Raw genomic sequence first — 12699 nt, forward strand, 5'->3', positions numbered from 1 at the left:
GAGTGAGTTATCTTTTTTCCACATCATTCAGTTTTCCTATTTCTTTTCACTGTAGCTCAAGCTTTTCTGATTGATGAGCATAACAAGGTCAACCTTTTTAGGTTTTCTGATTATTTTTTTGATTGAGATTATCCTTATTGATACTGAAATAATTTGCATTGGAATCTAGGATTGTCTCCTGATATATTGGTCCTTATTTATACTTCCCTGACTTGGACCTTGCCTTATTAGTTTTTTTTTTTTGTATGAACTACTTTATTTTCCTGGTTTAACATAATTGTGCACTTGTGGATTTGTAAGTTCATTTTTCTTGAATATTGATACCAAAAAGCAAAATCAAAGAATCTAGTTGGTCCTCTATCAGATGTTAAATATTGTGGGCGTAGAAATTTATGAATACTATATGAGGGGGCTACCGTAAGTTTGAAATTTCAATATAAAAATGAATTCTTAGTTTTTCTAAACTATAAACAGTATATCTTCTTCATGTATGAGGATCCTGATATGTGAACTTATGATGCACCAGCAGACTTCCAGATTGAAGATTCTGGCTACAGGGTTGATGTGGTGGTTGTTGGTGTTTTGTGTGTTTATTTACATTACAGCCAAGTGGTTCTTTGTACATGACTTTCCTTGCCTTGTTGAATATGACAAATAGTTGTGTGTTTATAGATGTTATTGCAAGGTTAGAAGCAGAATACCAGTTTTGGGGAGTCTTTCGCCCTGTAAAAGACAATCATACTCTTGACAAGGTAGATGCAGAACCCCCTCCAGTCATTTCTTCTGTGGAATATGCACACAATAACTGCGTGAGCATGGATGATAGTGAGGCAGTTGATATGGAAATTGATATGGTAGCTGGAGAGAATGTGGGGAGAGTTGATATGGTTGTTTCAAGATATGCATCCAAGAGACATTATGAACTCACTTCTAATTCTGGGAGTAACTTGCATAGGTTAGATAGAAAGACTTCAACTATTTCGAAGTATTTGATTTCTAGTAGTGAACAATTAATATTAGGGTATAAACAAGGGGTAAAAAGTAGAAGTGAGATTGCTTTTGAGCCCCACTTGCACAGCTCAAATAGGAAGTGTTTCAATACAGTGGACCCAGATGGCATTCCTCTGGGATTTGAGAAAGTTTTAAGACGAAACTGAGAGATAGTATACAATACTACAATCATAGAGGAAAATCCTGCAGTACCATCCAAGATAAAGTTCAGTTGATGGGGGAAGATATGGCAGCTGTAGCAGAGAAATATGAACTGGGGATGTATCATGCTGAGAAGGAATTTGAGTGAGCAGGGCTTCTTTCAAGCATGACCAAATGCCTCTACCCAGTTTGGCTTTGAAATCTGTCCTTATTGCATGGAAAGAACTTCACACGTATACTTGTTGGTTTTAGTTGAACTTGTTAGCAACATGATAAATCTGTAAATGGCTGTAAGATTTCATGATATAGTCAAGTGAGTTCGGGCCTGGACTCTTGGACTGATTAAGGCACCTGCAAAGTGTTCATTATAACTTTGCTTTTACCATGCCATTACAATGTGAATGTTGCATGCTTGCTGCAAATGACTAAGCCAAATTCCTAAGATTAAGATCAGTTGCTTATTATATCCCCCCGAAAAAAAAAACTTGGAACGAATTTCATCCAAGGCATCGGTATATAAAGTCACACATGATGCTTATGAATAGCATTTTGTTATAGCAAAAAAAATAAAGAATTTGTATCACTCTGACGTTGGCTATAACTTGGTTGCACAAATGATGCTCATCCATTGATAGATATAGCCAAAGAAAAGCACTTCACCCTATGGTGTGTGACGCTTGGCTCCTCTCCAATTGCAAGAATCTTTATATTCCTTGTTGAGACCTTTTTACTTGAATTTTGTTCAGTTGAATGAGTGATATTATTAGAACTCAGTACTCAAGACAGTTCTGTGAACAGGCAGAAGTCTGCAAGTACAACAATAACACAACCAAGCCTTGCTGGGGCAAAAAAAGGGTGCAAAGCAAGTACACTACATTAAGTGCCTAAACACCGCAACTACAACTCAATTCTTGAAAACAGATTGAGATATCCCCTAACTCATGCAAAGAACTCTGTTCTTGACATATTTCTTTATTCTGCAGCAGAATTCCATCTTGGATTTAATGTCCAACAAATAGAGAGGTGGATCCCTTCCTCAGACTTAATCTGGACATTGTAAATCTTTGTGTTTCTTTGAAACTATATATTGTTGATAGACGCAGCTCAGACCAATCTGCATAGAGTGGATTTGAAACACTTCCTCCTCAAGGAATTAACTCCCCGATTGAGCATATCATCCCACTTGCAGTAAGGTTCACTAATGAAGAAATAACTTGTTACTTTCATCCAAATTCTTTTTGTAATGAACACTAAAAAAAGATATGATCTCAGATTTCAATATAATTTATGTAAAAAGCATAAAGTATAATCTTCATAATCTCTTGGTATCAATCTATCCCTTTTTGAAAGCCAAATCCTCATTGGCCAACCAAATAATAAAAGAAAGCCTGGAAATTGAAGGGACAGTTTGACAGACCAAAATAAATTGGATCCACTCTACTGTGGGACGTTTAGTTCTAATCTCCTCCCAAGTGATTTTACAGGACAATTTACCTGTTCTAGAAGGTAAACAAGAGAGAGAATCCTCACCCCCCAACTTCATCTCACACAACTTGGATTAAATGGACGCTAGATACTCATACCTGCGTGGTGGCCAATGCCAATGACCTTCATGAATATAAGAAAATAACTTGATATTTGCATCCTTATAGACTATCTTAAATACGTACTTAGGAAAAAAGAGGTCCATCTCGATGTCAAAAATCATGCCAAGTGAATTTTTCTTCCATCTCCCACAATATGCTTGCATTGGTCTTGCAATATAATATTTCTTTTTCTTTCCAAATATAAATATAATGTCTATATTATTGAAACTTGAATTTTAAGGTGATTTTTTTTTAATATTTATTATTTTTATTGCTTTTTTAGACTCCATATCTCTAATGCCTTTTTTTTTTTTTGGGTATTTTTTAGCTCAAAACTAATGAGTTTGGCCCAAATATAATAAAATTTCATATTTTTCAACCCAAAAATTAAGAAGAAAAAACAATTTTGAGTCCAAAATTGAAAATGCAACCCAAGAATCAATTTAAAGCCCAATTAGTCCAAAATGGACTTGAATGGACCGAATGACCTAAGTGGACCAAAATGGACTCTATTAGACCGAACATGACCAAAGTGGACCAAAATAGATTGAATGGACCTAAGTGGACTAAAATGCTATGTTGATATACTTCAAACGAAGAGTAGAAATAATAAACACTATGCTTCAATTTTTAGATATTATATAGATTTGTAAGACTTATATGTAGTAAAATTTGTAATGACTAAGTATTACTAAAAAAAAAATAATAGGAAATTTTTTATTATGTTGTTAATGTAAAACTAGTCAATCATATTACTTTATAAATTTTTAGTTAGTAAACAGTATCATTTTAAATGTTCCATTCATATTAAAAATTTAAATGAAAACATTCATATGTGCATTATTTAAAAGATCTTATTGTTTGATTATATTAATTTAAAAAAATGTTTAAATGACATCATGTATAAATAGATTTGGACAAAATAATTAAATTAACTCATTTAGATTTTTATTAATAGATCTTATAATTGGAATAGACTAAAGTGGACTGAAGCAACCAAGTTGAACTGAAGTGGACATAAATACTAAAGTGGATTGAAGTGGACCAAATTGGACAGAAATATTAAAGTGGATTGAAGTGGACAGACTGAACAAGAGCGTAGCAACAATAAATACTATACTTCAGTTTTTAGATATTATATAGATATAGATTAGAAATTGATAACAACTTTCATATATAATAAAAGGCTCAGTTTCTTAGACTTGTTTAATCAGAATAATAAATATTAAAGCAGCAGAACATGATGAGGAATTGCTAGCACACAACATTAATGAACACTCATCAACAAAAATTTCCCTTATATCTGTACCAAGATACTACTGTGCTAGTGTAACTTCTGGGCAACTATCAACAGTACAGGTCAAGATGTCCCTATAATCTCGATAGATTGTGAAAGAGTCATACACTTTTCCATCCCTACTCTTCTTGTATTCAAACAAAAGGTGTGAATGATCAAATGCGGTAAGTTTGACGAATCCGTTATCATAGTCTTTATATATACTCCACGTGGTATTGATGGGAGCAAATTCATGAAGGCTTGCTCCTCCTCCTCCAGCAATCACATGAATCGTTCCCTTCAAGGGGCCTATATAGTTGTCTTTTTCTTGACTGGTGCAGATATTCTGCAGCATGAAGAAAAAAGATATAAATTACCACTGGTCCTGAAAGTTTAAGTTGATAGAAAAGAGTGAATTTAATTAATCGCTTAACTACTATTCTATGTTGTCCCTCATGAGGCTTAGACTACCCCTCAAAAAGTGAATCCAACATGTGGAATTTTTAACTTTTGAATGGGATGTAAAGTGGAGGCATGGTTCAAACTAAAGAACACTTAATCTAATACCAAGATAAACTACCACTTATCCGAAAAGTTTTAACTGGTAGTAAATAGTGGATTTTATTATTTAACCATTATTTTAATAATTAAATTGTTGGTTAAGAAATTGCAATGTCTGTGGTGGTACCGAATCTATGAAGTGCAAAATCTAGGAAGAAATGACCATGGTACAGCTTTGTTATACATGATCATACCTCGTAGACCGGGCATGATCTTTCATAATTGTGCACATGGCCATAGAGGGCAATGTCAACCTTGTACTTTTGCCAAAGTTTTCCGAGGTCCTCCCTTCCCATTGGTTCCTCAAACGATCCTTCTTCCACATAAAAGTCAACAGAAGAATAACCTAGTACTCTATGGGCAAGAAAGATTAGCCATGGTTGTCTTTGTCTGTCAACTGATGCAAGGCAGTTCTCGATAAACTTGTATTGCTCTGATCCCTCTCTCCAATCAAGTTCAGTGTGAGCTACGCAGAATCGGAACATGCCATAGTCAGTGGAGTACCTGGAAACAAGTAAGTGTACATCAAGAATCCCACCCCTTCTCCCTTCTTGAACAAGTAAATTTTTTAAAATTTTTATGTGGAACCAATTTGGCAGCTGGTTCTTTACAGCCAAAAATTGGAGAAACCCACATTAATAGTGAATGTAAGACAATGGATTTGGGAGTAATTTCAGAATTTTTGAAGGGTGGTTTTGAGTTGTGAAGATGCATATGTTTTTTTTTTTTTTTGGCAAAATTAAAAGAATGTTTTAGAGAATTTCTAGCTGTGTTGGAAGATATTTCATGCAGTTGGGATCCTAACGATACTATCACACTAAATAGAGGTCAAAGGTATGAACTAAATGCGCAGCACCTATGGCTAATAGTGAATATGACAGGTGAATAAAGCAAACAATTGCTACAAAGTTCTTTATATCTGAGTATTACTTCCATACCAGAAATTAGCCCTGTTCTCAGCGGGGACATAAAACATGTTCTCGGCTAACACACCACACCCTCCTCCTGAATCCATGTTCTGGTAGAAGGATCCAGTTCCTGGCCAGTCACGCTCATGGTTACCACTGCAAAGACACTAAATGATGGCACATAAGAAAAATCAGAAGATGTCTACATCCTTAATGAGCTATTTATGCATATTATGACAAACCTTCCAATCATGTAAGGCTTAGTTGATGCAATTGCCTCAATCTGTGCAGTGAACTGGTCCCACTGTGCAATATAACCCATAGCATAGACTATATCTCCAATATGGAAGACTATCAATGTCATTTAAGTCTTCAATAAGCTGCTTAGTAGTGTTCAGAGATGCAGGCTGGAAATCTTCAAATTCAAAGGAACCATCAGCTTCACCCTATAAGGTGGACGATTAAACAAAAATCTTGTGAGATTGCATCCAAGTAAGATTTGGATATACAGTATGCTGAAAGATGAAAAGGGCCAAAAAGGACTGGTAATTGATATTCGTTAAATTGAAACCAGCAGCCGCACATCCTTAAGAGGGCAAATGAATAAATGAATAGTCCTTTACGCAATGTGACATTTGTAAATGTTAACAAAAGTAAAATATAGTTTTAAATTTTAGAGGTTAAGGAAGGGGGATTAAATAGTATGTCAGACAATTTCATTAATTTATTTACATGTCCTTACATACACAACAAAATGCTACACTTAATAACCACTGCAACAACGTGCATACATCAGATGGTATTGAAGTACGTCCCTGGTCATTATAAATGGGGAAATGGGCTTTATTCATATGCACATACAGTCTTCCAAGAGAGTTCACACCTTTATGATTCTCAAAAAAAAGAAAAAGAGTTCACACCTTTCCCATGCTCCAAATATGATCACACGTTGCAAAGAATTTTGACCAGGATAAGGAGATGCTCTAAACCAGTATTCTTGACTCCAAATAAATGTATTATTAAACAACCTATGCCCCAGCTTGTATTTATACCTGAATAATCAATAAGAAGAATCGAAAGTTAAAGTAGCATGCAAATCAAACAGAAGAGGGCCAAAATTTTAGCACGTGCAAGTCCAATAATTCAAGGTTCACTCTATTACAATTGAATCCATGTGGTTAAAATTGTTAACATTTGGGATCAAAATACTTTGTAAGAGACCATATATAAAACTCATTGGGCTAATTCACAATGGAAAGACAGAAAGATACAAAGTTTAGTTCTAATTAGCCTATTAAAAATTTCACTTTATGGTTGTTTTTCCCACCTCCTAGCTTTCGCGGTGCTTCCAACAAAGTAACTAGAAACATATTACACAACCAGAAACAACATAATATGAGCAAATAAATTATAACATACCCTTTGTTGGGCCACAACTCCTTCAAAAAACTGGTGCGTATGTATCCAGGGTTACGCCATCCTACTGTCCTTGCTGGTGCAGCTGTATGGATAAATGGCTAAGATAAATCCATCTATTTTCCAAAAATAACCAGGAGGAAAAGTCTGGGAAATTTTAACATATGAAAAAAAATAAAAGTAATATTACAAGAGATCCATAACAGAAATTTCCTTGCAGGAATTAAATTTACTTCTACCTTAATTTTTTTTCTTTCTTTTTATGACTAAATCTGTGATGTATCAGACTCCAGTGTACACTGATGTCATTGAGTTCCTATTACAAATCAAGTTTCTGGAATTCCATTACCAAGATTAAAGTGGTTTGCCTACCCAAGATTATTCTCTTTCAAAAAACCAACAGATCTATCTGAAAAGACAAAATTTAAAGGTAAAAATAAAATTGCGTACCACACATTGTGTTCCGATCAAAAGTAAGTGTCCCAGCAGGGGATCTCACTTGGGCTCCTCCTTTTGGACCCCATTCTACAAAAGGCTCTGCTTCATCAATTCCATATCCACTTGTCCATGTTACAGTCATCTGAAGATCAAGTGAACATTATACATTATTTCCTTGAGATGTTGTAAGCCATGCCCCACTCCCCACTAAAAAATATTGATATTAAGACCTAGTGTAACAGTTTGTGAACAAATGAACAGCTATGTAATGGAAAGAAATACAGGTATAGCAAGAAAAGTTTGCTGCGTTGTAGTTCCATACACAGACAAGTAGAGGACCTTGTCATTCAGCTTATAGAAAGTAAAAGCTTTGAGATAAAAATCAATACAGATATTGAACTTACTTCATTCCAAAGTTTTCCTTGTGCTAGGCGTGGATAGACTGGAGCATTTGGATTTACAAAAGCTACCTTTTTCGACACTGCCACTAGCTTTGGCTGTTATGAAAAATTGATAAACAAATAAATAAATTGTTAATAAAATCAAATGCAGAGGTCTTGGATAAAGAAAATGCTAAATTTACTACCAATTTTATTATGAAACTCTTACAAAATGATGTGGCAATCAATGTGATTAATTCCATTCCACTTCAACAACATTATAAATAAATGTTTGAATTACTATTTGTGATTGGTGACTCATCTTGTAAGACTTATGTAGTAAAATTTGTTGTATCTCTAGCTTCACTCCTTGTATAAAGCATTTAAAGTTTTACAGCAAAACATAAAAGAAGTGATATGGAAAGTAATTGACAGAGTATAACTGCATAAGTCAAACAAAATTAGGCTCATCATGTAAAGATGGAAGATGGAAATGGATGGTTTTTTTCTTCCCATAATTTGGTTCCACAGAACATTTAACAATGATGAAGTTGAACCAGCAATGTAACTCACATGGACAGCTTCAGACTAATTAACTCACATGGCAAATACTGTGGAAAGAACAAGAGAGTTATTTGACCCATCAAAATCACTCAAATCAAATTTCATTGGCAGCCCAATAAAGACAAGGAGAAATCCATGCAAATACCATGTGTGAAAAGAACCATGAATGCACTGGTTTTGATCAATTTGGCTCATCTTGAAGAGGATCAAAACAAGAATAAGAAGAACAAAGGTAGAGGAACTATGAAACCTTAATATTGCAAAGGGTTTACACAAAGAAATGGCTCTAATAACTAAATGGTGAAAAGGGATTTGTGTGGCCAGCGCAAAGTAGTTGGGACAAAAGCCTTGTGAAATAGAGTTCATAGACACTGGAAATCAGTTCTTATTATAAGTATTCTTGTATATAAAATTGTAAACTACAGCACATCAATCTTCTTTTTGAAGCAAAACAAGATATAGGAGACTATGACTAGCCAATGCATTTGTTCTATATAATTAGGAGCATGTAAAATGTGCAAGTCACTAAGAACACTATGTAGATCATGGGACAAGGACATAGATAAGCATACATTTGATATGCCACCGGTGAAGAGTGCAAAGGAGATGTCTGATCTCTGCTTAATCAAGTGAAACTTCATTGACCCTTTTCCTGTTTTTGTGTAGTTAGGGATGGTGTAATTTGCATATTTATACTGCAAAATAAAAAAGTATAACATTAAATTTTTGCTCTTTTTTCACTTCATATAAAAGCATGCCATGAGCTACAAAGAAATAAACATTGCAAAGAAGTGTGACATGAACATTGCAAAGAAGTGTGACATGAACCTTGAGAGGTGCAGTACACAACAATGGAGGTAGCACATATGGGTTGCCTTTGGGGCATGTGGCAGCCCTGCAAATTGAGGAAAAAGAAATGTATTGGGATTTAGGTTTGTGTGGGCAAATTCCATGTGCCAAAACATGTGTTAACGAGGATTATAAGCATTGCAATTTAATTAGGTGAAGTTTTCAGAAAAGAGCTGCTTGAAGATCTCAAAGTTCAGAAAGCTAGCTTGAGCGAACTCAGGCCTCACTCAAGCAGATCATTAAAACCAAGAAGAGACTTCACTTGAGTGAGATAATAGATTTTGCAATCCTAATTCTACTTGAAGACTGATTTAACCTAAAATTTGAACTACCTATTAATACCCTTCGATGGACGACTTTCAAGGTTGAGGCTGATGTACCAAGAGCATTCTAAGAAAACCCTCTTTGCTTGAGCCTAAATAGAAAATATATGTCCTACATTTTTTTCACCTCGTACGCCTAAATTGATTTCCATCCAAACCACAGAAGTTGTTAATCCTTGTTAGTTAGTTCAATAATAAACCAAACTTCTGGATTGATGTGGATGAGTTTGTTCATGAAGGAAGTTCTATAGAAGGACTCCAGAGTTCTGGAACCACTGCAGTGGGAGGCCAATAGGTTGATTGCTAAGGTTAAGTAGAGTTTAGTCTAAAGGTTTTGTGAGCATCAACTATTTGTAACTGTTTCTTCTATAGTGGAAAGTTGTCTACTTCATCAGTAAAATCCTTGAATTCATTTTATTGTTTTTATTTTTGCTTTGGACTGCAGTGATGACTATTGTAATTGTGTTAACTGTAAACCTATTAATATTGAGCATACACGGTTATTAATCCATTAATTAGAATATTGGGATCAATCTTAGAATTTTCAAAATGCTTCCAACTTAATGATCAATGCCACTAATTTGAACAAATGAATGAAGAAAGATATCAAAAGAAAATCATTCTAGAGGTTCCTGATAGTATGCAAAAGCCATATATAAGTTCTGATATGATGAAGAAATTTATATTTACCTGAAATTGGCAGGAGAAAACACTGCAATCCAATCATCATTAGATGGGGTTGGAGAACTAAAGTCCACTGTCACCCAGACTGTAGTTTCCCCCTAAAATAGTGAAAATCTAGCATCAGTCCCAATTAAAACACAAACTTGAGGCTGTTTCGTCCCAATTTAAAACAAATTAGGATGATAGGTGTCAACAGGACATTCCATCTTTCAAAATATATAATAGAGAAACTTGTTCCCATCATAAGTTGATGCCTCGATGGTAAGGAATGAGAGAAAAGAGACTAAATTTTTTTTTAAAAAAAGTTATTATTGAAACTTATATACCTTTGCTCCAAGAACAGTAGGAGTGACATTAACATAGGCGCGGTCATCAAAAGCATATGTTGTCTTGTGAGTAGCAATTTTGGAGAGTGGGTGAACTCCATGTGACATTGCCTCTTGAAGGCTTGCAAGACCCAACAGAACAAATGCCAAGGTGCACATTTTCAATACTCTCTTCCCACCCATCTTCTGAAACAAAAATCAATATTTGATAAAATTCTATGCCAACCCAAGCAATTACTTGCAGGAAATGCTAAAGCTATTTCAACAACATAATGAATAAATGGATAAAACTTAGGTACAGTTCCATCTTAGATTCTCCAATTAAATTTAACCATGTGATTGCATTGACAAATAAATCACATGATTGAATTTTATTGTCATTTGAAATTCTTTTTACTGTATAGATCAATTCAATCATGTGGTTGATTTCAATTGAGGAACCTAAATTCCAGCATAGCACCTAATGAACTGTACATAAGTTTTGCCTTAAATAAATGCTTGAATTACTTTTTATTATTATTTATGATTGGTGTCCCATCAATTTATAAGACTTATCTGGCAAATTTCATACTACCCTTAGCATCACTCTCAGTTGCAACTCCAAAAGAGCAACTAAACCCCACTTACACACAAAAATGTCTACTTTTCTTCTTATACTAATTGATTATTTGGATCTTCTAAAAAAAGGGGTCACAGAAAATACTAAAACAAGCAACTGGGTATCCAATTCTAGCCCCAATTTTTTTTTTTTTTTGGAAAAAGCAAAAGAGAGCTAACTGGGTAATTAAAGGAACTGAAGGAAGTTTTGAAGAAAAGGGAATAGAGGGAAAAAAAGTGATCACCTGTAGAAGATGCTATAGTAGAGCTCTCACTTTCAGAACAAGATGGTGCTCATTATTTTGCAGCGAGCTAAGTAAAAGAACTGTACTGCATCTTCTACGGATGAACTGGAATGTGGATTTAATGTGATGGCCTAAGGAATAAAAACTGTTCTGCGTGGTGAAAAATGGTGGGCCATTCTAAATAACCCAGTTTCCTTTCTTTTTTCTTTTTTATTTATTTATTTTATTTTTTTGCAAAACAAAGGTCTGGCCTTTGTGTAATGACAAGTATTTTTCTAAAAAAAATGATAAGTGGCATGTTTGAGCCTGAAAATTAGCCTCTCAAAATAAATTTTTTAAAAAATGGAGTAAGGCTAACTTAAGGCAAAATTTAATTCCACTGTTTTAAGGCCCCAATTATAAAAACAAAAGGTGTTCAAAATCGTACAAAATTATCCCAAAAATTGTAATGATAATTGATTTTTTTTTAAGGTGAGTTTTATATTATTTCCCCCACCTCCAAGAAGTCCCTCAAAATATTGAGCCAATAGAAATTCAACTAAATTAAAAACATAAATAGTTTTGCTAAAAAAAATTGTTTTCAGTGCACTTAATAATCATTGACAATCAATTTTGATAACAACTTGAGGCTCTTTTTCTGATTTTTTTTTTTATAGATAAAACACATGAGATTTTAATTTTTGTAAATCAAATTACGCACCACACATGGTGTTCCGATCAAAAGTAAGTATATCAGCAGGGGATCTCACATGGGCTCCTACTTTTGGACCCCATTTTACAAAAGGCTCAGCTTCAGCAATTCCATATCCACTTATCCACGTTACAGTCATCTGAAGATCATGTGAACATCATACATTATTTCCTTGAGATGTTGTAAGCCACGCCCCACGCCCCACTCCCCACTCCCCACTAAAAAATATTAATTTAAAGACATAGTGTAACAGTTTGTGAACAAATGAATAGCTATGCAATAACTATGACATAACGAAAAATGTTTCTCAAAAAAAAAAAAAAAAAAAACTATGACATAACGAAAAATGTTCATAATGACTTAATGATTGAGCTCATCCATAAAAAATTTACGTCATTGACCATGTTATAACTTATAAGGGTGAGATAATTAGATAATTCAAGTTTGAAATCCATCATTCTTTCTCAAAAAAAAAAAAAGTTTGAAATCCATCACTCTAATCCTCTCAAGTCATTGTTTTGAATTCCTTAAAATTACACTGACAGACAATGTAACAAAAGGAATGTTGGGAACCATAAAAGTGATGTTGGGAACCATCTTAAGACACTAACCCACTTAAAAGTGATGTTATTTATAGCCATACGGCTATATTTTAAATGCGTCCACTGTCTTATCACTCATGTGAAGGTATCCAATGGACATT

The 12699-nt window shown here is 34.3% G+C and overlaps 1 pseudogene; it reads right to left on the reverse strand.

Moving 5' to 3' along the window:
* Positions 1-3931: 3931 nt before the first annotated feature.
* On the reverse strand, positions 3932-11446 carry LOC115969829 (annotated as a pseudogene).
* Positions 11447-12699: the final 1253 nt, after the last annotated feature.

This window comes from Quercus lobata, chromosome 12 (genome assembly GCF_001633185.2).
Source record: "Quercus lobata isolate SW786 chromosome 12, ValleyOak3.0 Primary Assembly, whole genome shotgun sequence".
In the NCBI taxonomy this organism is placed as follows: domain Eukaryota; kingdom Viridiplantae; phylum Streptophyta; class Magnoliopsida; order Fagales; family Fagaceae; genus Quercus; species Quercus lobata.